This window comes from Pseudopodoces humilis, chromosome 6 (genome assembly GCF_049639895.1).
Source record: "Pseudopodoces humilis isolate 2021_Gansu_Grassland_sample_001 chromosome 6, ASM4963989v1, whole genome shotgun sequence".
Classification (NCBI taxonomy): domain Eukaryota; kingdom Metazoa; phylum Chordata; class Aves; order Passeriformes; family Paridae; genus Pseudopodoces; species Pseudopodoces humilis.
Window position 1 is genome coordinate 36,088,103 of NC_142205.1, and position 27,721 is coordinate 36,115,823.

The 27,721-nt window shown below is 39.7% G+C and overlaps 1 protein-coding gene across 2 annotated transcripts in view; it reads right to left on the reverse strand.

Annotated features, from left to right (window-relative positions):
- GALNT7 (polypeptide N-acetylgalactosaminyltransferase 7) overlaps positions 1–27,721 on the reverse strand; it is a 70,397-nt gene that overhangs the window by 40,942 nt on the left and 1,734 nt on the right. The gene's annotated exons all lie outside the window — the stretch shown is intronic.

The window sequence follows — 27,721 nt, forward strand, 5'->3', positions numbered from 1 at the left end:
TTCTCCAGTCACATCCCTCTGTCCAGCTTCTCAGGACAACCTGTTCCAGTTGTCTGACTCAGTGAAGGCTTTTTCCCTCATACCTCAGTAGAAGTTTCTCACACTGCATCTTGTCCTTTCACTCTGCACCCCTCAGAAGATTTTATTTCCATTTGCTCTGCAACTTCACTTTTTTAGGGTGAAAAGATGCACTTAGATTCCCCATCAGACTTTCTTCCAGCCAAACCCAGCCTCCCTAGCAGGTCTTTGCTAGGTCCTCTGCATCTGTGAACATCTCTCCTGTGTTGGGGCAGCGTGGGAGCAGGAACCACACAGAGTTCCAGACAGCTAAGCTCTTTTTAAGGTATCCACCCATTATGCACTCTGCCTTTACTGCAACAAGGGTACAATGCTGACTCATGTCCATGTTCAAATAAACCACATAATACTTCCTACTATATCACACTATTTTCTTCACGTCATTCCACATAAAAAAACCTTCAGAAATGAAGAAGAATGCAGTATATAATACTTCTAGGTTAACATGATAGCAATGGGAGTCAGACTGCCTCCAGTTCAAAATAAGGAGTTTATTCAAGAAACTTTCTGAGTTCCTGTTTGTTATAGTTTAAACAGCAGGGCATACAGCATGCAGAAGTGTTACATTATTCTGTTCTTCCATCATCATTTTTTCAGGAGCTCAAAAGTCAGTGCTAGAAAAGGGAAGTTTAAGGGCATGTGAAAAGGCATATTTTGCAAGAAAGTTGAAGGCTGTCATGGATCTAAATAAAGCCCTGAGAGGACTTTTGAAGAGAGCATGATCTCACACTTACGCTAGTAATCAAAAGAAGGCTTTGCCACTAGACTGTCAGAACACTGCTGAGCTCCCAGCTCACATCCAATTCCTGCTCTGAGTGCGGAGGCAGCTATAAAAGCCAACAAGCCAGTCAGCATCATCGAGAAGGATGCTTAAAGAAAGCATAATTTTGACTACATAAAATCTGATGCATTCATGTATTCAGTAATATTTAGTTCTAGTCCCCACATCTCAAAAAGAGGTAAGAGAAAGTGCAGAGTAGGATAACCAAAATCAAGGAGAAGGTAGAAAGGTATTTTGAGATGAAAGACCAGAAAGGCCATTCATCTTTCATCTCCAAAACCCTGCAGTCTGGAGATGTGATGGCTGAAAAGTTCAAAAAAATCATGAAAGTCTTGGATAAACCCAATGGAAACCCACTGTTTACTGTGATGGATGACAGGTCCATAGGGGGATTGTAAAAGGGCTGTGAGAAACCTTCTGAAAATTTGAATTAAACAGCTGTAGATGCTGGAAGAGTCCAAAGGGAAGGCAGCATAGAAAGTAGCCAGGTTTACACACTACCATTCTCAGTCACCAGCCTGGAGCATCAGTCTCAATCAGACAGGAATTTATTCCCTTGGTTTGTGTGGGATTAAATAACGTTTCATTCCACTTCCATTACCTATAAAACAGTTATGAGCTTCCACTTTGCCAATTCTTTGATTGAAGCATCACGCTTTTGAAAGAAATTTGTTTATTTTGCTGCCGTCAGAACTATGACTTATCCTTTATTACATTCAGCCTCATTATAACTGTTATGCACAATTTGCTTTATAATGCATTTATCAGTAGTCCCCTTCTACACACTAAATATATTTCATAGTTGCTTGCCTGGAAAAAAAATTCATAAAACAAGGAAATGATACACAAACACACAGACACACTCATTGACCTCATTCCTCCAGTATTCTATGCACAGAGAACAAATGAGATAGAAAGCATTTGTTGTGGGTTAACCCCTGCAAGCAGCTCAGCATGACACAGCTGCTTACTCCTTCCTCCCTACCCCTGGGACACAAATCTAAAACACAGCAATCACATGGGATGTTATGAGGAAAATTAACTTAATCTCAGCATTTTATGGACATTTAAAAAAAAATATAAGAGGAACTAGCAGTGTTTAAGTGCATGGTCATTTCTCCACAGATAAACGAGACAAGGATTTTCCAAATACTCTCTGGAAAAAAAGCAAAATCAAATCACAGTCAAAGAACTACTTCAGTCACATAAACCACAGTGCCTTAGGAACTTCTAGGGCCTCTTCTCTCTTTTATGAATAATGACCTACACCCCCTTTTAAAAGAAAAAAAAAATAATGACATATCAAAAATCTGAAAGAATTTTTAGTCAGTGTTCCTCACTGATTTCAAGTTTGGCTGAAGTAAAAGTAGTCATACAACAACAGCTAAACTGGAAGGCATGCGTATAAAAAAAGATAGACCACAACAACCTTTCTAAAGTGGCAAAACAAGATGGTCTGAAAATTATTTTAACAGCTTTGAAAGAGCTAGTAACAGCAAAGTGAAGGGAGGGCTCAGAAGAAGTAAGCACAAGATGTATCTGAACACAGCACTTCTAGGCTGTCCAAAAATGAGGGGAGAGAAGCAAAAACTGTGAATTTTCTCACATCTGAAGACAAATAACAAAACCAACAATATCTCATTACATCTTTATAAAAAGGACACATAATACAAAAAAAAGCTTTTTCCACAGATCATTATTTTTTCCCATAGCGCTGGACCTAGGATTTCCTACCAGCTTTCTAGATCCAGCTTGTTGCATGCTCCTTTACTTTTAATTTTTCTTTTATTCTTTAGGGAAATATGTATGAGTAACTGCAATGGGTGTTTCCAAAACAGTGATGTGATATAAATACAGTCACTACCTGACTTGCAAACAAAAAAAGGGGGTTATACATTGTCATTTTACTTCACAAATTAGGTGCCTTATTGCAGAAGACAGGAATGCAGTTGAAGGTATAGAAAACATTACTATTTCCCTTTGAAAACATGTCTATAAATTACACAAAGTAAAAGGAAAGACTGTGAGAGGTCTTATAAGGCTGCAAGATCAGTCATCTGGTAGGAGGGCTGTAGCTGGCAATAAAACTGCCAATGTGAAAGTTGCATAATCTGCTTTTCTTCAGTAACTAGTTCAAGACTGGCAACTCCCTAAAACTCTCTATGAAATAATGTCTGAAAAAAAATTGATGTTATAAAAGTGGGTTTGCTTCAGAATTTTCATTTGAGAACTTCAGAATAAATAAAATAAGCAATGATTCCCTCAATAGAGTTGTCTGACTCTCAAAAGGGTTCCATCCCATAAGACTTCACACCTCCCACCCCAGCCATGGTAGTCTCCATCTAAGCAATTAGAAATTATACCTACTTCAGGACCAGCTGCAGACCAAAAGCACAGACAAATGGAAAAACACCCAGCTTCTCAAACAAGGATAGAGACCTACGGCACTTCTGCTATCACTTAAAAGAAAAATAAAAAAAAAAGAAGCCTTTTCAATCACTACAACCTTTTGCACAAAAAAGTCTGTTTTAAGCTCCACATGCAGCGCTGCTCCTAAACCATATTTTGCTAAACCTTCCATCAAACAATTTTGTCACAAGATGTCTCTGTTGACTCAAATTAAGGCTGAAGTTGGACCATGGGTTGTTTCTTTCATCAGAGATGAGCTATGACGTTCAAGCCATCTGGCTTGAAAGGGCCATTTGCTGTCACTGTGCCTGGGCAAAACAGCCTCTATCCTGCTATGACTCCTCTCAGTGTATTTCAGAGGCACTCCAAAGGTGATGGAATACATACTTACATGCTCAGTAGTTCCTACAGTGACTTCTAAAACTTGTGGAAAATTAGAGCAGACCATTTATGAGAACTGCAGAAACACAGAGATAAATACAATTTGACATTAAGAGAAAATTTTTAAGTTTAAAAATGCATGTTTGTAAAACCAGCAGATTGCTAAATCCCTCCATTGCATGCTCTGTGCAACCCAAGTGAGAAACCGTGCTGTTGATGGTGTTTTTCACCAGCAGTTTCAGGAAAATATACATCTGTAAGTTATATTCTTATGTTCACAGTTGCCCTCAATTTGGGCATATACTGACAATACAAAAGCCCATTATGCAGTAAGTACTACCTCTCCATAGTAGATTTCTGCCCCCTTAAATATCCTAGGGGAAAAAGAACAAACTTAAACAAGACCAATTCATATCTACCATCCTGGAATAAATTTTGATACATAGAACTATCACAACTAGAGTTTGTACCACAAACACATTGCTGTGATGGCCTCTCCAAAGATCAAGTAATCTAATCCTACAAGACAACAACCTTGACTGTTATTTTTTGGAGTCTTCAGTATGAAACTTGGCCAGAAGCCACTTATGAATCACAAAGTCCAAATGATTAAAAAGAATTTTGAGGATATAAACAAAAATTACACTATATGCATATCTACATGTGCATGTATATATATATTATATATATGTGTGTGTGTGTATATATGTATATATGTATATATAAATGTTCTACTCACTAAAAATATGTAACATCGAAGATGTAAACAAGGTGCAAGGTCCACAAGCAGCTTTGGAGTTCAACAATGGAGTTCAATGGGTGTTCAACAGTGCTTTTATACTGATGTGTTTTGTACTCCCACCTATATCTGAGGAATGGCAAATAAAACATTGTGGACTGTTTTTTATTTCTTCTTCTTTAGAAACTTAATTAAAAAAACAAAACAAAACAGGGCAACTTCCTCCTTCACCTGTTTTCAAGCTGATTGGCATGTGATACACTACTCACTGCCCTTCACCATTCTTTATCCAACTTGCTGTTTTTCTTTTAGATCCCAAGTAGCTCTTTGAGACGAAAGAGTTTTGGCAGGAATAGATGCCCGTAATAAAACTGCTACTCATCAGCATTGAGTGAAATCCCTCCTCATGTCCTGTGTGATAAGGCAGAAATGGACAATCACTAGTACATATTCTTCTACAGTACAGAAGTTTTTGAGTTTTCAGTAGATATCAGCAAACCACAGCCATTAATATTGGTTCAGCCCACTGAGAGAATAATAAAGTAGCAGTACTTTTGAGACCCCAAATTACCTGTGCTAGCCAAGGCAAAACAATTTAGTGGGGAGTAAGATCAACAATTTTATTCTATTTGATAGCTGACATTTCTGAGATAGGAGAGCATTGCTTGTGGAAAAGCAGCACATCCAAATAGAAGAAGGGCACATAGTAAAGGAGAGGAACTGTTTGCAGACATGTGAATTTGGTAACAGCTCAATGTTCTGCTATAATGAAGGAGTTTGACAGAATTTAGCATTCAAGTCCGAGTGACCTGCATTAATCTACATGAGCCTCTGTATCACTGATTGCAATTAATGGATAAAAACAACCTCTTGCTATCTAGTAATGAGTCTAAAAATGAACAGTATTCACTAACATCTGAGGTCATCTCTGCTGGTGTTTGAACCCGTGAGTTCAAGGAAGACACTGAGGAAGATAACACTTAGTTCATCAACTTTTTTTCATTTTTTGAATGGTTGCTCCAAGAGTTCCCTGGGCAAAAAAGACCAACTAGCTCTTCGTGTCTTCTTGGTTACCATCTGCTTTGTCATGGCAGAAGCATTCATCTAGGACTGTGACTTCAGACTAATGCTGCATACTGCCATGGTCTGCAGCCAACATTTCACAAGGTCATTCACAAGGCAAAGAAAATGGTATTAAGCTATGGAAGGCCTCAGATAATAAATCCTATGGAAGAAGGAAGAACGCTTATTTTCAGTTTATATACCCTGATTCCCTGGTTATTTGCCTAACAGAAGGGAACATAATCAATCCCAAGTTTCACCTGTTTACTTGCAGAATACCTTGTGTTAAGATCTATCCAAGTGTGGATGTCAGTACAATACCCATTTAAGCATCCCATTTAAATCAGATTGTTCTGTTGTGATATTATCTTTCACTTGCAAGGGGAGCTAATGATACTTCTGTCATCCTCTTTGGCCTTGCTGTGTAAGCATCATTCAAAACTCAGGCAAAGTAATGCAATCCTGCCACATTCAGCTTGCACTGCTTTACCCCCTGTCCTTGCTCCTCACTCCCTCTTCCAACAACACTGCTCTCCCAGAACTCACTGCTGGATATGTCTCTCCTGGAGTCTGGATTTTCTACAAATGCAATTGCCACATTCGTATGCTTCTGGTCCAGACTGAGCAAGTTCCTTTACTTTGGGAAGTTCAGATACCTTCACTGAAAGCAGAGACTACCCAAAGACTGGCCAGACTGCTTTGTGCCAGATTCAGTCTCTTACAAGGGATGCCACTGGTCACTCAAAACTTACAAACTTCACTCTCTCACCTTCAGGGACATTTAAGAGTACAAAAAAATGACGTTGGAACGTGGCCTGTACCTTACCTATTTTACATGATGCCTCCTTAGGGGAGGTGTGGTACTCCTCACATTCCTGTGTGACAAGCAGTTTCACAATTTTTAGACTCTGACTGACTGAAAGCAAGTAAAAATAAAGACACGGAGTGCTTCAGAACAAATTACTGCAAAAAATAACAGTCTGAATGTCCTCATTTTCATTAGCACTCATTGCTTGGGGAATATTGAACCAGCTCTTAAACCTACCAATCTCCTTCCTCATTGCTTGAGATCCAACCCTTACTCAGCTTTTACACATCCCATCCTGCCATTCCTGGTCCTGTCACACCACCCCTCGTGCCATCTGTAGTTCAACAGTCAGAGTGTGTTAAAGAAGCCTTGACAGAGACGTATTTCACTCAAAGCCCCCACTTACGCCCAAGAACTTGACAGAGTTAACCATAAGCAATCATAGACTTATAGAATGGTTTGGGTTGAAAGAGGACCTTGAAGACCACCTAGTGCCAACCCCCCTGCCATGGGCAGGGCACTTTCCACTAGACCAGGTTGCCTGGAACTACATCCAACCTGGCCTTGAATACCTCCAGGAATGGGGTGTCCAACTTCCTTGGACAACCTGTTCCAGTGTCTCACCACCTTCACGGGAAAGATTTTTTCCTAATATCTGATCTAAACCTACTCTCTTTGTTCCTCTCAATGTACCTCTCCTTGTGGCTATGGAGAGTACCATGTAATCTGAATAGTAATTAATGAGACCTAAAATAGAAAATCTCAGATAAATACCTGAATAAATTGATATCAAAGACATCTGTCCTTGATTTTGCAACTTAAGGCTAGTTTTGAAGCAAGCAAAATAGTCTCTTATCATTAAGATTACAATCACTTCCAAGTAACAGAAATATTCTTAAAGTGAATCGTAAGTCAAGCTGCTGCATTACCTAAGGGGATGCATTTTAGTCTCTCCCATGCTCTAGAAATGAAAACATGTTGGCATTAGTAACCTGTGCAACAAAAAGAACACAAAACCGTATCTGCAACTTCTTGCTGCAGAATAACAGAAAAATTGTTAGCTGACCCTTGATAAGAAATCCAAATGGAATGATCCAAAGCCACTTAAATCCTCTTCTTATAGAGAGCACACTAAAGATGACAGAAAAACTTTAAACTCACAATAGCAAGAATTTATCACAAGTTTATAACAACTAGACTGACCAATATTTTCAGTAGAAGAAAGCTGAAGTAATCATAGAAACAGAGAATGGCTTGGGCTGGAAGGAACTTTAAAGATCTCTCAGTTCCAACCCCCCTGCATCTTCTACTAGACCAGGTTGTTCAAAGTCCCATCCAACCTAGCCTTGATCAAGTAGGACAAAACATAAAGAAGTATAAAAGCAAGTACCTCCCTACACACTGCATCTTTTCAGGTGTGTTTTTGCTCCTTGCTAGTTAAATGGTTTTCTTGGTTGCATCCAAGTGCAATTTGTCTGGTCCCCAAGGAAGCAGAGACCACAAGAGACCTGCCTGCACTGATCCTGGCTCTCTTCTCGACACAAATTGAGGAAAGACAAATACTGTACGTCACACAAGATAAGTCAGTTTAGGTCAAGCACTTCACACTGGTCTAATAAACCACCAGCTGATCCAGTGACTGTAGAACAGTCTGCCACCAACAGCTTTTCAAACATCCATAACCTTCCTTCTTTCTCTGCCCAACAGATAGATGCATTTCTACATACTGCAGCCTACATTGTCATTAGCATGCATTTAGCATGGTATTTCAACTATGAACTTCTATCACCCACATGAATTCATTCTTAAACAGAGACGGCAGTGACTCAGAGCCCCAAGCCAACAAACAAGCACCTGTTGGCTATATTTACCCTCAAGTACACCATATGGGTTACTATAGCATAGATGAGACTTGACACAAATTTAAAAAAAACAAACTAATTTGTATGCAAGTTGACTAATTTCATGCTAAATCCAGCCATTTGACATTTTATTGTATTTCAATTGTTCAGAATGCTGTTATAATAACAGCCAAGCCCCATGAAGAAGCCAAAGAGAAGGAAAGCAGCATGCCCTGGGGTACAGTTCTTCTACTGCAGCACCAGGGAGAAAATCTGTCCCAGGTAAGCGAAGCCCATCAGACTCCGACCTGTCTTTCCAAGATAAAGTCTAGTTTCTTGTCTAGTCTTGAGAGCAGAGATACTAAGGACCCAGTCAATTTCAGTTCTCCTTCTGAAGCCACTCTCCACATCAAGTCTTAGGAGATGACAAGCTGCATCTGTGCACAAAAAGGCCAATACTTATTGCCTAGAAAATTAAATGTTTTTTTTCACATAAAAAATGCAATGATAATTATTTTTCAACTTCTCAACCTGTAGGGTGGCTTGCTGCACAAGAGGATCAGCAAGATGACTTGCTCCTGAAGCTGGTGTGCCAGCTACTGTAGGTACCACAGGAGGAGTAAAGCAGCAGATGAACAATGCATTTCTAAAATAAAAGTGCATGAAAATGGCTTCTATGGACACAGCCAACTCCAGAACAATGTTTAAGCAGAAGGCTATGGGGAAATCTCCAAATACTCAGAATTCTGGTGGCTTCTAATCAATATCAAATGCCACCTTCTGTTCTCCTTTCAATTTCACTCATATTTCCAGTTTTGTGTCGATGTTTTGATGAATATGATGCCATTACTTATCCTATTTGAGAAGGGCAGAAGGTGAGGGCCAGAAATTTTTCCAGCTCTTTCTTCCAGGCAAAAGATAAATATCACGAAATCTTTTCTGAAAAATAGACTGCAGAAATGGCGGCACAAAATGCACGATATTTTTATCCTGTCTCCCTCCTCCAAGTGATAGGAGTACCACATTTGCACAGGGCTATGTGGCTTGGAGGAGTACAATCAGATTTTGAAAATAGTATTTAATCAGAAGCATACGTGAGCTATAGCAAATTGCTTTGCAATACTTTGAATAACTAACACCCTTCTGGCCCATGATGCAAGAAAAAAAAAGGAAAGCATACCATAATTAGAAAACTGTCCCCAGCTTTTCTTTTTTAGTGGGATTTTATGAACAATTAACTGGAAAAATTAGGAGTATTAAGAACAAAATGGACAATTGCATGAGACATCATCTCTATGCTGAGCTGACTGCAAGATGTAAAAGAGCCTCTGGATTTCAGGTCTTCATAACTCGTGGAGTATTTCTTACCCTCTTCATTAAAAAATGCATTGAATTTTTTTACTGTCTTTGCACTGTAATGAGAGGCTAGCAGAAGAGGGCATTTTCTTAGTAATGTAGATATGCAACTTTAATGATTAATAAAAATTAAGAGGAAAAATAGCCTGAATACCTGAAAATAGTGTTGCATTGATGTCTTAGCAATGTAGTATATGCTGATCCATGTAGCCTAACTCCTTCTACAGTATTATTCTACTGCTGCCACATGTATACACTGTCAAGTGCTTGGCAAACAATTACTTTTTGCAATCAAATGGAAGAAAAGGGGAGAAAGCAGACATGAGAATGAAATATTGCAATATTGCCACAATCCAGAACACGAACACCTCTGTCACAAGGACTTTTCTCTGGTAGTTTCTCACTTCACTCTGTGATGATCACTCTGTGATCTTCAGCTGCACCACCTTTGTCTTCTGTGCCCGGCAGCTGGTCTCAGCTGATACCACACTTACGCTCAGTGCTTTGATACAATTGCTAAGAACTATATTCCACAGCCTTTAATAGTTCAGCAATAACAAACATCTCCTTCCCATCCCAAAAACCTCCTTCATCCTTTTTTCCTGGAAAGCTGTGCCCTCCAAGGTGAAAAGGCTTAAAACACAACATCACTCAAGAGCTTCAATACAAGATTTGTTCTCAACATTTCAACATTAAATGAAGCTTGTGACCTTTCTCGTTGAGTCATTGTTCCTTCCACGTTCTGTTTCACTCTAGGAATATCCTTCATTTCATGCATATGTTTCAATGAGATTTTAAAAATAGAACTCATGCTTATTCATATGGACATCAGGAATTTTTAAGAACTTCTAAGATGTCCTCTGTCCAGCTTCATTTCCTTCCAAAAAGAAAAAAATTGTTCTCTATTTCCTGTGTAGCACTATTACACAGTGAACTAGGAAGGCACAAGGCTTTTAATTTTACCAAGACCGAGCCCATTTTAGGAATGTTCCCTATAAATTGAGGAAAGAAATAGATAAAACTGTTTCTTTTGGACTGAAACAATCAAAATTTAAGTAATTCAGTTTTAAGCTGCAGAGATAAGAAGGTAAAAACAAGCTGTGCTGGTTTTAGCTGGGGTAGAATTAATTTTCATCACAGTGGCTGGCATGGGGCTGTGTTTTGGATTTGTGCTGAACACAGGGTTGATAATGTGGGGATGTTTTTGTTATTGCTGAGCAGGGCTTGCACAGAGCCAAGGCCTTTTCTGGTTTCTGTTCTGCCAGGCTGGAGGGGAGACTGGGGGTGCATGGGAGGCTGGGAGGAGACACAGCCAGGACAGGTGACCCAAACTGACCCCCAGACCATGTGCCATCATGCTCAGTAGGTAAAGTGGGAAGAGGGAGAAAGAGAGGATACATTTGCAGTGATGTTGTTCATCTTCCCAAGTCACTGTTACATCTGATGGGGCCCTGCTCTCCTGGAGATGGCTGAACACCTGCCTGCCCATGAGCAGCAGTGAATTCAGTCCTTTTTGCTTTGCTTGTGTGCTTGGCTTTTGCTTTCTGTATTAAACAGTCTTTATCTCAGCCTGTGAGTTTCTCACTTTTACTGATCCAATTCTCCCCCTGACCCCACTGGTGGGGGAGTGGGCGAGTGGCTGCATGGGGCTTGTCTGCTGGCTGGGCTTAAACCACAACACAAGCATTCACTTTGAATTAAAACTGTTACGATATATAATCCTTAACTTTACTATAGATAAAATCCAGCTTCTATTATTTTTCAGAAAAGGCCTCAGAAAGAAACAAAAAACTATCATCAACCATCATATTCTCAGTGGCTGAGAGCAGCTTTTCTGGCTCTCCAGGCATCAGCTATCAACACTGAACTGGTTCAGGCCTGCAGAGGAACTTCATTCTTGTCTCTCAATCATCTGGGACAGATGGATATTTAAAAATTGTGCATTTCTTTTATATAACTCAGCAAGTAAATGACATTTACAATACAATAAATCCATCACCACGCTTGATCAAGGGATGCAGTTTTCTATGCTGTATCTTGTCTGCCTCAATTTTTAAAGACAGATACGTCAGTCTCATTTCATATTTCTTGCTATTATGGAGAAAACTGCATGATTAGATTTTCATTTACCTTGAAATATTCAAGTCACCATTCTCAAGCTTTACCACAATCTATTCCTGTCTTTTTTTAAAATTGCTTTTTAGAATTTGATCAACCCTACCATTTTGAAAGCTTCAATGAAACAGCCAGCTAAAGCAAAAAACTGCATTGTATGCAAATTATACATACAATCTAAAACCCGCTTCTGCAAGTTTCATCTGAACTCCCCAATTATTTCAAAAATTCAGAGTATTTCTGTAATTACCTTGTGTACTGCTTGACTAGACAAGAGAAGGGAAATAACTTGTGATCTCTGTAATTTGATCTCATCTTTCCTTGGTCCTTCATTCCTGGTCTTTCCTGCATAGGAGAATGTGTGTGGTATTTGCCAATAAATTAGTTATAGTCTACTGAACCACTGAGGTAAGATAAGTTCTTATATGCACCAAATACTTAAAAAAAAAACAAACCAAAAAGTCAACACAGTACATGCATTTGAAGCACAAAAAAGAAAAAAAAAATCTGCAGCAACACTAAACTAATAAAAAGCAATTTATCGAACAGATAGATCAATCTTGGTAAGTAGACTACTCTTTCTGTGACACATACAGCTAGTGATATTGCTTGTTTTGCTGTGAGGTAAACATGATGAATATAAAAATCTACCATATAGCTTTGCTTTAGAAGCCACATAATGTGCTAGCACAGCTGGGGTATCTGCATCTTTTAGAAAGCCAGCAAGAATGCTATGATATAATCCACAAACTTCTTTAAATGGGCTCCACTAAACCAGCCTGTTCTCCACTGTGCTTCCAGCATTGCACATTTCTCTGCACTTGCCATGCAGTATCATTTATTTGGAGCATGGAAGCCACTGTGGGCTCCTTGAGACCACGGCACCAACCAGAAAGGCAGACATGCTGCACGTGAACTTCAAGTAATGGACTGCCCTGACATTTATTTTGTTAGTGCAGATGATCCATGGTGCTGCCACAATGTAAACTTGAAGCTGTATGAGACTAATGGTCAAAACATTACTCTCCAAGTCAGCATTGGAAGCTGACATCCCACTGCCTTCTCTTAGCATGGTCAACTTCTAGCCCTGAACATCTTCTGAGGGACCTCCTAACATCTGGCAGATCCTGAAGAGACTTTCAACATGACCTTTGTGCTTCCAGCTCAGGTATACTATGGCTGGCATTTCTGACCACACATCTGGGGAAGATGCAAGTGAACAGCATCTTCCCATCTGCACTGACTCCTTGGCAATGGGACTGTTGCATTCCACTGTTCAAATTAATGGGTGTACAACACACACAAAGAAAGGCACATGAGGCTCCTTCTTGTGCAGAAAAAATGGAAGTCACTTTTCTCAGCACAGTGCCTCTGCCTGCAGGATACTTTCACCATCCAACCAGCATAGCAACAGGCACTTCTCTGAAGCAAGGCAATCTTTCCAACAAATGTTCACTTCTTAACACTTTTGTTATGAAATCTGAAGTTCTGGCAATTCGGACTCTCCATGTAAATACTGAGAATGGAACATTGGCTAAAAATTGATCTCAAAATGACAGCGAGCCTTTCCTCAGGGTATAATCACCCCAGTAATGCTATTTCCATCTGGAGTGACTTCCACGAGCCCTAGGCATGTGCACTACTTGTGGTTTTCAAATGGGGCTGCTAATAACCACATTTATGAAAACTGCCCTTCACTTACTGCATCTAACATAGAAGAGACATTATGAAGTCTACTTATGATCTATCCAGTTCATTAAATGGGTATTTAAATTGGAACACAGTTCACTGAATCAAGAGTTTTACGTGCTAGCCTTGCACTTTAACTTCTAACAAAGACAAATTTGTTAAAGCCTGTCAGAAATCTCAATTCAAAAGCCCTCTGCAGTCCCTGGGAAAGGGCGTCTGTTGTCTCTAACACAGCAAAATCTGGTCTGCAGCTGGAAAACAAAGAGTCAGTAAGGCCGTTCATACTTTAGTGTGACTGAGAGGTGAGACAGTGCCTCCCAGGAAGAGGAACTGCAAAAGAAGAAAATTGTCAGTATTTCAATCTCCAATATAAGAGAGAAGCTACATACATCAGGCATCAAATACCACAGAAGGATGAACTGGCAAATGTACCAGGACAGGACAGTAAACAGTACATAATTGCTTACTGTACATCACAACAGAATCAGTAAAAGAAACCAAAATCCTCAAGGATGATACTCTAATGAAAATACACACACACAAATCCACTGTGCTTTGCTACTGCTCAATAACCTGCAGAACTCTTACCTTGAAAAGAGTAAGGAAAAGCAGTATAAAAGAGCCTCTGTAGGAGACCCTACATTCCCATGGTTGTCAACCACACCAATATTATTGCTGTCAATAATCAGTCACCTTTTGGGATGACGTGTGAGAAGTTCTTACACTCAAATGAGAACAGCACAACGTAAGAGGTATAGGCTCTGTTTAAAACTGTCATATGCAAGTTATCCAAATCAACATTTTCTCAGTACATTACTTTATTATCTGATATAGACTTGGACAATTAATGTAAGTTAAGATAGAAAAAAACCAGATTGATTCACTATCGTACCAAACATTTCTAGTAAATTACATAAATAGAACAAAACAAACAGTGCAAAAATTCCACCAAAACGTAGAACTTTTTGCTTTTCAATTCACTTCAATTTAAAAATAACAGCTTAAAAATAAGCTACTAGGCAGCTTTCCATTTTTAATAATTTCAACAGAACATGAGCAGCATAATTCTATGCATTAGCTGTTGCTTTAGACATAGTGTTTTACCTGGAAATAGCATATTTTCCTTTGTTTAGTATAGTACTTCCAGTTCTATAATTCCTGACAGTATGGCAACTGCAGATTTGTAAAGGAGGTCAAATTTATATAAGATGTGGCAAAGGGAAAAAAAAAAATCACTTGCCCATTCTTCCTACAGTGTGAAGAGGCTCTAAGCTAACTTTCCCATTCAATTTAACAAGCAAAGTTTGGAAGGCTTCTGAATGTCAACACGGATGCATTACAGGGATGTTTATCTTCCCATCACTGCAGATATACAGCAAAAACTGAACAGAATATTTTCCATCTCTGCTGCAATGAGGACTGTGGAACAGCAGAAATATGAATTACAAGATGCACCTCAGTTCTTGCAGAACTGGTTTATGAAAACTGTATTTTTCAGCTGCTGCAGATGAGCTGCCTTAAGATTTTCGTTTTTGCTAATTTGTTTTGGATTTAAACTTCTGTCTGAGAGGTGCTGGATATTTCATGCTGATGTTATGGAGTGGGATGGCTACATTTTTGCAGTCAGTTTACTTCTTCACCATGCAGTTTTGTCCTGTCTGCGTGCCAACGTGAGCACCTTTACACCCACACGCTGAGCTGGATCAAGGACTCCCCACAGACAGCTGCACAGCAAGCCAAATGAATCTGGCATCTGTAAGCAGGGTAAACATTGGTGCTGAGCTAGCTCAAAACAGGAGTGGGGCAGGGGGGAAGCTGCTGGAAGTGAGGGGTAGCTGGAAAACAGAGTATGAAAACACAGAGAAAGCTGCTGCCTCTCCAGCTGCCTTCAACCATTACCTGTGCACAGATACACAGAGGGCTCAAGGGCTGCCCATCCTCAGAGCCCTCTCAGCACCTCTGAGGGACACCAGGGAGAAGTCTGTGCAGAATGGCAGCACAGCAGCTGCCTGGCTTGAGAGGATTGGCTTCTTTTGTACTTTTAAAGCAAGGCTACACAACTCAACTACAGCACTACTCTGAGTCCCGATCAGGGCCAGAGGGATGGAGCAGCTCTCCTATGAAGGCAAGCCAAGACACTTGCGGTTGTTCAGCCTGGAAAAGAGAAGGCCTTGGGATGGCCTTAGAGCAGCCTTCCAGTACCTAAAGGGGCCTACAGGAGACAGGGAGAGGGACTTCTTGCAAAGACAAGGAAATGGCTTCAAACTGAGGGAGAGTCAGTTTAAATTAGATATGGGGAATTAATTATTTGCTGCAAGGGTGGTGAGGCAGTGGAACAGGTTTCCCAGAGAAGCTGTGGATGCCATCCCTGGTAGAGTTGAAGCCCAGGCTGGACGGGGCTTTCAGCAACCTGGTCCTGTGGAAGGCGTCCCTGCCCACAGCGGGGAGGTTGGTACCAGATGATTTTTGAGCTCACTTCCAATCCAAACCATTCTATTGTTTTTGTGAACAAAACAAACACCAACAAACCTTCCTCACCAAGTTCTTCTCATTAAACATTTCTTCTCTTTTGGAGGAGGCCCACTTGCTATGCTGAGAAAGCAGAGGCACAAAAGGCAGCACACTTATGTCCCTAATGCATGTGAGGTCAGATACTCACGGAGTATTAAGAGTATCAGAAAAAAAAAAAAAAAAAAGTAAAAAAAAAAGCAGACTTGCCCACTTGTGTGGTTTACTGAGCCACCACACCCAGATCCTGTATCAGAAATAATCCAAGTGGAAATAATCCAACTAGGAGAAGCCCACAACAGTAAAACAGATTATTTGGAGTGGGATGGGTGAGGGGTGCTGTTCATCTTCCCCATAAGCCTGTGACTGCTCTCCCAGGGATTCCTGTGGTATTAATGATAATGCAGGAACACTGTTATGCTCTACACAACAAAGTATGTAAGTGATACGAATCCCCCTTTCTTCTTTCAAACCAAATCTAAAAACAAAGGATTGTTTTCTTTCTTACTACAGAACTAAGGAGAGAGCTGCATCTGCATGTTTTTATATTCCTGGAGGAGAGGGAAGACGTGTATAATCAGTGGTTGCTCTCCACTAGCAGAGGGCACTTCTCACTCACCAGGAAAACTGAGTCTCAATAGTTTTCATTAAAAAAAAAATATATATATATATATATATATATATATATATATAACTGGTGACTTTTCACAGTATGATGATTTGAACATAGATTTCTAGGTGCCCAAAGCAACCCTTTCCTTAGAAAGTGTACCCAAATGTCAGGTAGAACTCCCTTCCATGTACTTTCTCACTCTTGCATCCAATCTTTTATGTCTCTACAGCTAGATAAGAAAGGGTATTTATTAGGGAATGTGCCAGCCTAGTGCTGGCATGTCTTCAGTCTGCAGACAAAATAAGTTAAGAAATCAAAACTTTAAAAGCAAACATTAAGGCAAAGGAACATCACAGAGGTTAACATGCAATAGGATAAAATCAGCACCAGTTATAAAACATTTGAGTGGCCAAAACTAGTCTTTTTCATGCAGTTTAAAGCTTCTTTGCGTGCTGTAGACCGTACAGTATAAAATCAGTTAAGGAACATTAAGGCATGACAGAATTAATAAATTCATGCAGGGCAGAAAATGGACTTCTACAGGAAAGTTGTTGGGGTTTGGTGTTAGGCTATGAATAGATCTACTAAATATACACTGCTGAAAAGTTTCCACATGCAAAGCCAAAGTGACTTACAGAATATCAGAAACCTTAACCTCCACATCAGTAATACTCGGCTTTAAAATAAATGCCCATGCATTATAGTAAATATATAAAAAATATGATGCTCTGCAATAAAGAAATCTCACCTTGGAGAGTAAAATGAAGAAAAAAACCCAAACAATTATTTCTGACATGCAAAAGCATTCTTATCAATGAGCATTTTAAGGCATCACAGTCAGGATTATTTTGCTAAGCTAATAAAATACATTTTTAAAGCATCACCTAAAAATTACAATGAATTCTGCTTGCAACATTATGGCTTTGGTAACATTAAGTAGTACATTATGGTTGCTAGATAAAACCACATTATAGATAAAAGTTCTGTCTGTTTTTTAGAAATTAACAGCTGTGAAACCATTCCTGAAAAATTATGATTGCTGGGATTAGATTGCAAACAGTATTTTGACAAGTTATCAGTACAGAATAAATTCTTGTGAGTATCGTACAAGTTAAATCCTGTTCAAAAACCTGTTCAATCTGCCTCTCCTTTGCAGCAATGCTAACTGGCCAAGTCTATCAGTAAAAACTTTGGTGCTTAATGTTTAAGGCTGTGAATTCTTCTTTAATCATAGACATGATCTGTAGAGTTTAAAACTAAAACTTATTTTTCGCATAAAACTCTTAGCATGTTAAATCCTGTGACAAACCTGTTGGAAGACATATTGTCCAAACTATTATAGTCAGGAGGAAAAGTCTGACCATTTGTCTTCCTTACTTCCAGATACCCATGTCACTTAATACCTTACTGCAATGCAAAAGAATTCTTAAGCTGCTGAACAGGGGGTCATGAGAATAAGCCTAATTAACTCCCCAAATTCCTGCACAGAATGAATGATGAAAACAAACATGAGCAGGAAGAAAAGAAATGTAGTAAATGAGGTATTCATCCTTCAGCTGAGGATGAGATTGGAATAAGAACGTGAAATAACCAAGATACAAGCAAGAGCAATGCATCTCAAACATGGACTTGTGCTGGCTGCAGTCAATCAATGACCAACCATACCTTTGTCACCTGATGCAAACATGCAGGATTATTTTTTAAAGTTTATTTTAAAGAAGAAAACCACATCATTGTTTCCAGTAAATATAAATGTTAAGAACTGAGAACCAGTGTCTCACACACCTCACCGTGAGTGGAGCAGCCTCTCTGTTCTTGGCTTAAGAGCAAAATCGTAACTGGGTACCCCTGATTACCTGCAGTCCCTGTGTGCATTTCATCACACACACACACACACACGCGAGTCGGCTTTGATTTAGTAATTATGCACCCCTGGGAAATATTATCAAAACAAATGACTCCCAAAGAGGCACAAGGCATCTCTCAACCACAAGATCTAGGCATATGAGAATCAGAGAAAAGGGGACATAGGATAGATGAAGTGTGCTCAAGGACAACAGATTTCAAAGAATTCTAATTATTTTTAAAGTAGGCCAACCCCCAGGACATATCCATTTCATCCAGAAAAATTAATCCAGCCTGTTCCTGCCATCCTCTTTTCCCAAAGCCCCTCAGGCATACACAAAGATTAAAAGCTACATGAACTATCCTGGCAGTCTGCTCCCTTTTATCACAACAGCTTGACAACTCCCCTGTCATCACCAGTCTTGGTAGAAGACAATAATGGGAGCAAAACTTGTTAACTCTCTGAGAGGTGACTGATGTGCCTATTCATGCAAAAGGTAAACCTGCTCTCTAAGACAGAAACTCTGCATCTTGCAGAGATTTCTCCCCCACTGTTTCCCTACACAAAATAATGGTGATGACTTTGGCACTTTGGACTCCTACTCACTGCTCTTTCAATGAGTATTCAAGGGTCTCATCATCCACTGCCAAAGCTGGGCCAGAGTAACCATTTGCCCCAAGTCTGGCATCAAAGTCTTGTCTCAGACTTGATTCCAGCATCATGGATAGCTGGTCTCTTTGGGGAAGGTTTTAAGGTGACCCTGAAGGATGACATTTTGCCTGGACTCACTCAAAGAGCTTCACAGCCTCTCTGTCAGGTTAACACTTCTCAGCCTTTCCTAGCTCGAACTTCCCTGTAGTGTTTACATAAATAAAAAAAGAAGCAAGTATTTAAGTAAACACAATGAGGGACAGACGACTCACCGAGATCACACATATGCATCCAAGGAAGTAATTCACAGTCTTACTTCACCAGGGCTGGAATATCTCTGCAGAAAGTACTCAAGACCACTTTACTAACTTGGTAAATCTCATGCTGTAGCAGTACCTTCCTTACTTCAACTGAAATATCAGAACTTGGAGCTGAAGATCTCCAAAAACCTATCCAAAAGGCAGCAGGAGATTCTTACCACTCACCAACAAGAGTTGAGGCACAGAAAACCCATGCAGCATCCTTCTGTATTTGAGGGCTCTTGGCTACGAACCCTGTGATTAGAAGTGGGTGGTACATTCACTATGGCCAGAACCTCATATTCTATCAAAAGAAGCAAACAACAAAACCCCACCTACCACACTTTTCAATCTCTGCTGTTTACTGAGATACTGCTTTCCTGCTATTGCTACTGGAGGTCTTGGCCCTGTACAGGTGGAACATACCTCATAGAGGGGAAGGAAATAAAGGTGGAAAACATGGAAGAGGTGAGAAAAAAAACCAATGTATTTCATAGCTGCGGTTTAAAGCTTCTCATAGACTTTGAAATGTTGGAATAACACTGTGGAATATAGAATAGCAGAGCCAGAGCAGGGGAAGCAGTCCAATAAAAGCAATAAATTACAAGCCTTGAAGAGCTGACTTCAAGGCCTCATTTAACTGAGAGTGTAGCAAAACTTGTTTCAAGACTGAAGTGTGCAGAGGACAATTAACTTTCTCTGAATAACCCCTTATCTTAGTACTGTCTTTCTTGATCCTCCTTCCTCAATAGGAAAAAAAGGGAACTTTTTTAAGAGGTAGCTTGGTTACTTGTTTAAGGTTTTGCTTCAAAATGTTATTACAGATGAGACATTTTCTACAGCAAATTTAAAATTCTAAATACTTTCTCTGCCATAGCTAGAATTCTTATTAAATAAATCAAAAGAAAGACAATGCCCCAACATCTCAAAACCATAAAGGCAGGAACTGAGAAATAAAATGAGATGTTATGCTTTGGCCCTTTCTTCATTTATTAATACTTAAAAAGAAAATGCAGGTTAAAACCAAAGCAAATTTTAATCCCCAAACTGTGACAAAAATGCTTGAATATGAAAAAGACTATATTTGATTTCATTAAAAATATTTTTTTCCTAAATTTTTATTTTTTTTCTAAACTGCAGTACTTAATACCTTTCTGCCTTATTAAAAAGATCAACTCAAGTCATAACAGTTCTTGCTGAGCCATTCTCATTGCCAACTTCTTAAAAGACAACAAAAATAAGTACAAAACTTTGTGGGCTGAGCACCATCTGCTCATGCTGCAATTTCATTAACAATTATATTTTGAGACTGTCACCTGTAAAGCAAGTTTTCCTCATGTAAACAGCATGTGAACCAGTACACTGTTTTTGGTTTTCACCTTCCTTCAATTCTCTCCTGCTGCCCAGAGGCACCAACACATCAGTGCTGACTGCTGCTATTTGCAACTGAATGCTGCACAGGGAAATCAAAGGAAAAGGCATTGCAGCCTAGGAAAGAAAGGGCAATTCTAAAAAATGTTACCATGTTCAAGGATTAGCATGAGGGATTCAAGAAGACACAGTAAGAGGAACTTAAAAGAAGTACAGGCCACCATAGAGCAGCAAGCAATTAGTTTATTATAATAGAGAGAAAAAATAAAAGAGCAATTTGTTCTCTTGCAAAGAGGCATGCTTATGCAGGGAGAAGCATGCTTAATTCCTGATTAATACAATTCTTTTTAAAGCATCATCTCTTAATTACAAAAGTAGCCATTTTTGTTTCAGTAATAATGTCTGTATGCAGCTTGATAAGAAAAGTATTTTATTCCCACAAGGGAATCCATGGGTTTTCAGAAAATAGGAATTTTGTGCTATAAAATGCACCTGGAAGGGAACCATCAATCTATTTCAAAAACAGCTCACACTATTTTGGGTTTTTTCAAATTTCAGATCTGCTCATTCAAATTATATTTCAATGACTGAGCAAACATTCAAAACTATTTGATCCCAAGCAAGGGGAACACAATAAGGATGCTTATTTGAAAAACAAAGGTAGAACACAAGTATCAGCTTTCTCCTCCATGTACTTGTACAAATATTAACAAAAAAAACCCTCTTTTTCCACAAAAGCACATATCTTCTCCACAAACTCCTTCACAGAGGAGGAAGCTACAATAAACTGATAAATCGACTGGAAGTTTGTTAACAATGTTTCAGTTTTCAAAAAGGACAAGAAGGAGGATCCTAGAAACTACCAGCTGGTCAGTCTCATTTCAGTGACTAGTACAGTTGTGAGTAGATTATTCTGGGAGGTGTTGAAAAATGCCTGAAAAACAACACAGTCCTCAGTCACAGCCAGCATGGCTTCATTAAAGGAAAACCTGCTTGTCAAATCTGATTTCCTTTCATGACAAGGTAACCCAAGTAGTTGATCAGCAGAAGCCAGTCAATGTAATCTTTTAGGATTTCACTGAAGTTTTTGATATCTTCTCTCAGTATCCACGTGGACAAAACATCCATCACACAGCTGGAGAAGCACCTGGGTGGGGCAAACCCGGATGTATGTACAGCCTCCAGCTGTGCCTCCCAGGGTCCCTGGGTTATACACAGGATTGTTTTTATACAATTTGTTATACACAGGATTGAAGTTCACAGCCTCTTGCCTGGGGCACCTCTGCCACCCAGAGCTCCCTGCACTTTATGCATTCCATAGCACTGTCCTGGGGAGCACCAGGCACACCGAGGGCAGAGGAGGGGACTGTCCCACTCTGCTCTGCCCTAGGGTAGCCCCACCTTGAATATTGTGTCCACTTTTGGGCACTGAAACACAAGAAAGACATTAAACTATTAGAGAAGATCCAAAGGACAGCCATAAAAGTGGTGAAGGGTCTTGACGGGAAGCTGTATGAGGAGCAGCTGAGGTCACTTGGTCTGCTCAGCCTGGAGGAGACTGAGGGGGGAACCTCAGTGCAGTTACAAATTCGTGTGAGGGGCAGAGGAAGGGCAGGCACTGATCTCTGCTCTCTGGTGACCGACAGGATCCAAGGGAATAGCCTGATGCTGTGTTGGGGGAGGTTCAGGCTGGATATCAGGAAAAGGTTTTTCACCCAGAGGGTGGCTGGGAACTGGAGCAGGCTCCCCAGGGAATGGTCACAGCACCAAGCCTGACAGAGTTCAAGAAGAATTTGGACAGCTCTTGGGCACATGGTGTGACTCTCAGCGATAGTGCTGTGCAGGGACTGGGGGCTGGACTCGATCATCCTCGCTTGTCCTTTCCAACTCAGAATATTCTGTGATTCTATGTTGCTAATTTTAAACTAATCCTCCAGAGCAGACATTTGTTTTCCATACTTACAGAGTAAATCTAGTAATTGAATGTAACTGTTGCCAGACTTAAAGTCCTCTCAGATTATATGGCCTAGTTACTGTAAAAAGCATTCTCCCAGCCTCCCCCCCTCCCAAGGTAGAAGTCAAACCTATTAATGTAACAGCTTATCCTGCCCTATTTCCACTTGGCAGTCTCCTGTAATGCTGATTTAATATCTGACAAAAATAGGACAAAGACGCTGTCATTTTTGATTAGAGAACGTCAGCTCAATACAAGCAATTTTAACTCTGCTGAGCTTGGGTTAGGGAAGGTGAATGCTGTTTGGCCATGTGGAGAAAAATCAACATATCTACTTCTGGATAATGCTGTCCTCCTGATGACCCAATGAGTCTTTTGCAATAACAAAATTTACTAGCATCAGAATTTATGCTACTTCAGCTTAGCCATCCATATTCACCAGCTTTAAAACTGAGAGTTAACTATTACCTAGAATTTTATTTAAAAGAGGAATTTATTACATGCTATTTTCAATGCCCCATTATTTGGCCCCTAAGCAGCACAAATTACCACTTCTGTTTTGTTTTTTTCCCCCAAAACCACAAATTACAGCCTACCCAGTCCATGGTGTTGATCCCAATCTCTGTGGTGTTACAGTTTATTCATTAAAAGTACTGAACCAGACTAATAGTTTTACCTGTGTGATCCCCGAAACAGACACAACTGCTATGTTTTTGCTGCATTATCTTACCTAAGTGTGCAGAGTCACCTTTCAGCCTATGCTGAGGACCCTGCCATGGGCTCCCTGGATACTCTAGATGCCTCTTCTCCTGCAAAATGGGATTCTTGCAAAGCAAATGCCAGTCTCAGCTTAAGATCTTTGATTTTTCAGCTGTTCTGTTCTTTTACATTATTCACAAATGGTAACACTTGGGGCTAAAATAGGACAAAAGGAATCTTGTCACATACATAAAAATGGTACAAAACTGCTCTTTAAAGAAGAGTAGACATATATATAATTGAAAGTCTTGAGATAATGAGTTCTTTACCAAACTTAATACAAGGGTTTTTGAATGATAAGAGGGCTCAAGAAATTTTTAATACAATTTACATATGTATACTAAATTGTACGCATCATATAGGCTTTCTTTTTTTCCCCCATTTCTTCACAGTATTTGCTCTATGGTCATTGATTCTGCAACATAACTGGAAGCACTTGTCAAATGATTTTCCTTTTAATATGATAGTGATTGGGGTTTTTATACTCTCCCAAGGGTTATAGATTTTTACAAGCTTTTACAAAGCAAATTTAGATAAAAGCACACATTAAAAAAATTAGCATTTAATATCTCAAAACATTTTGCCTATTATTGTTGCTAGCATCACAAAAGATTAAGAAGTGATGGTTACTTTCTACAGCAGCAGTACTTTGGCTATAGCAAACTCATTACCTCACTGCACACAGTCTTCAAATCAAACTTGTTGAGCAGAAAAGGTTTGCCAAGGTGTTAATTTCTGGTGAATGTCACACAAGAAGCAGTGACTTATTACAGCTCTGACTGTAGAAGGCAGTGTGGCCATGTGTAGCCCTGCACCTGTACAGAGCTTTTCAAACCCAGCTGATGAGTGATTTGTGTTCAGCTTCCAGATAACACCAGAGTAGCAGAACTGATGCAGTGTCCTTTGTGTTGGTGTCACTCAATTACAGAAAGGCAAACCAGTTAAATAAGTGACCAATGTCTAGATAACTATACAAAGTAATTGGAGAGAGATTATTTTGTCATTTAATCACTTAAGTACCACCATGCATTACATTTTTTCCAAGTTCAGAAAACTCGAATCCATTCAGTACTGAACACCACTGTCCCTTTTACATCAGTTTTTTTATCTTATTTCAATTCCTGCCTTTCCTACAGTAATGATATCAACTACAAATTCCTGTGTCTCAGTTTCTGTTCTAAGCACACTTACTCCTTAAGGGAAAGAAAACAATTTCCTCTGGGATTTCCACACAAAGAATCTAATTTAAACCACAATAACACTTCAAGTTCAGTCTGCAATTTGTCATTAAAATCTCAGTGACAATCAGGCCAAGGTATACAGGATATTAGCAGTTCTTAAAGTGGAGGAGAAGGGGTGTCACCAGAAAGCTCAGGCAATGTCCATTCAGCTTTTATTTCTTCTTTTTTTTCCCCTAAAGCTTCTGCCTCCACATCATAAATTCTCCACCTTCTATTGGCCATGTGGGAATTGTAATGTTTAAACTTGGCAGTTGGTGAAGGCCCACAGCCCCAGCTGCAAGATCATCATCTGGTTTCCTGAACCAGAGGGATGTGCTAGAACTGCCACCTGACCAGGGCACTCAGCAAAGGCTCCTCTCCCTATCCAAGGGCAACCACTCTTCCCCCACTCTAGCACGGCTGCCATGACATCTGGCAGCAAGGACAGTGAGTTGTCCTGGCAGGGAGGTGGGAGACTGACCTCACAAGCTCCTGTTAAGCACATCTGGTACCCGACACACACACACTTTCAGGCGTGGTAGGAGGAAGGGGTTCAAGTACACGTTGAAAAAACCCCTGCAACACAGTCCAGGAAGTCTGAGAACTATTGATAAACAAGTAAGACCTAAACAAAATCCCTGTAAAGTCATGTCACTTACAGAAAATTAAATGCCTTCAATATATGGCAAGTCTATTGGTGGCTCAGGTGTAGTGGCTCTGGAAAATACTGAATTTACTGTAAGGCTTCAAATCTGAAGCACCAGATTCCCAGATATAAGGCCAAGCAGCCTGTGCCAAATTTTCAGGAAGTTCTCCTCATTACACTTGTGAGCAGGATAGACTATGGAATTTATTTTGTGGGTCTAGCAATCTCATCACTACATTTCTTCATTTCTGCCTTGTGCAAGGTCAGGCACACACTTCCAGAAAATCTATGTTACTAATCTCCCTCTGGACCCTAGGAACACACTGGACACTCCTCCTTACTGTCCTTCACATAGAAAAATGAATAGGGTCATTTGTAATTGGTCACATTTGGAGAGTTAAAGTTGACGTACAGTACATTTACTCCTTTAAATAAGCTTTCAACTTTTCAGTAACTAATCTTTCTTTACTGTTTCAGCCCATTGGTTCTGCCTGCTGTACTACCTACTCCTTGACAACAGCAGCTTTAAGGCTGTACCTCTGCGGCTGATCACTAGCAACCCATCTCACTGGAGAACAACAAATACTGTAGCTGGGATCCCTACAGCAATCTTGTTAGGATGAATAGCCTCAGTGGTGTGATTGGCACATGGTGTGACTCCTGAGGTGTCCTGTGCAGGACCAGGAGCTGGAATTGATGATCCTGATGGGTCCCTTCCAACTCAGCATATTCTGTGATTCTATGATTCTCAATAATTTCCTGCTGTCTCTAGAACTGTGACCCCTTGATCCAGAAGACCAGAAGGTATCAGAAATCATCCAAAAGACACAACATGGTAATCAAATCAATGATTCTACATAATTTTTTTCTCACAGCCATAGAGACCCTACCTAAATATTTGGTAGTCTTGCAATCCTCACTCTCAGATAGCAGGTATCCTTACTTACATAAAAGCAGGCATGCATTTAAGACTCTGAGAACAGACCCTAATGTATTTTCATTGTTTCGATTTCATTTAGATCGGAAACTGAAAGTTCTTAAGGGTCAGTTAGTTTATTGTCTTTAGATATTTCTGATAGAGCAAATGAATACTTAAAATCTCACTCCAAACCCCGCAAGCACTTTTTCCTCAAATAGATTCTCAGAGGAAGTTCCAAGTGGGGTTACCCAGAGAACAGTTCCATCCTCCCAACTTCTGCATATGAATGAGTGAGAGTCTTCTATTGGAAAGAAAGGCATTATCTCCAGCTATCTGCATTACTGTTATTACCACTTTGTTCTCATTTCCTTCCACTTCTTAAACAACCACTTCTCCACTTTCATTTTTGTTTTGAAAACTCTCTGTACATTAATCATTTTTACTTTCCAAAAGACCTCTGAAATATTTTGAATCAGTAAAAGAAAAAAAGGTAACACAATATTTGAAAGGATGTATTTTTAAAGGTACATATTTATAACACTAAAAGATCTTCTGTATTACCTATTGTCTGATACTGCAAGCAGGAAAACATTGAAGGTTATAAACATAAAAAAGAACAATACAGCAAATCTTTTCATCTTTGCATGTTTAATGCTTTGGTGTTATTAAAAAGTGTCCATGGTTACAATGCAGAGAGGAAAAGGCTACTGCCTGAAGTTAGCTAAAAAAGCTAAATTCTATTTTAAGCTCGTACTGTCTGACAAGGAATTTCATATTTGTTGGTTAGAGCTTTTAGTGCAAGAAAAGGGAGGAGGGTGTTGTATGGGAAGATTTATGTGTCATCTTTATCTTAACAAACTTTTGGGCAACTGACAACAGAGCAAACACACACATTTCTACAACTGAACAAAGAGCACAGCACTGCATTTCTGAGAAGCAGTTAAGATTAAACTCCCACTTTCCTTATGCTGAGGCTGTAGCAAGGCACACGCTGTTCCCAGGTGTTGCAGGGAGCACACTCCAAGATACAAGCTCAGCTCTGGGGTCAGCTCTGCCTCTCCTAACACAATGCAGGGGATGCAGGCCCTAACCTCTGGACATATTCCTGGCCTCTGATAGCTTCTCAGTAATATGCCAGAGCACTGCTAGTAGGAAACACAGTCATATGTTTACTGTTTAACTCATATCCTTTACCTGAGCAGCTTTTGAAGTGGAAAGCACTCCAACCCAAAACATGAATTTAGTAGTAACAATAACGTTTCTCAGAAAATGATGAAGCAGCATGTGTTACTCTCATATATATCACAATGGCAAGGAAACAGCTGATCTAGCTAATGAATCAGATATTCTGTTTAGATTTCATATTTGACAGTGTTTACTCAATATAATTGTATTTGTTCTCAACAAAGACTGAATTATTTCCTGAGATGGCTGTCATGGATATTTCCTCCTCCAGTCAAGACCAGGTAATCAAGACAGAATGCTGCTTTATCAGGGCAGGACTGTAAAAACTCTTGCAATTCCTTTACTGGTACACAAACTCACTAAAAAAGACTTCTGAATTAGACCTCACTTGTGAAGGGAAGTGGATATAAGGGTTCAGCCTGAAGGACTCTGAGCAAAAGCCTTTAGGCTCATGAGAAAGGACCGCATGATGCATTACAGCACCTGAGTAA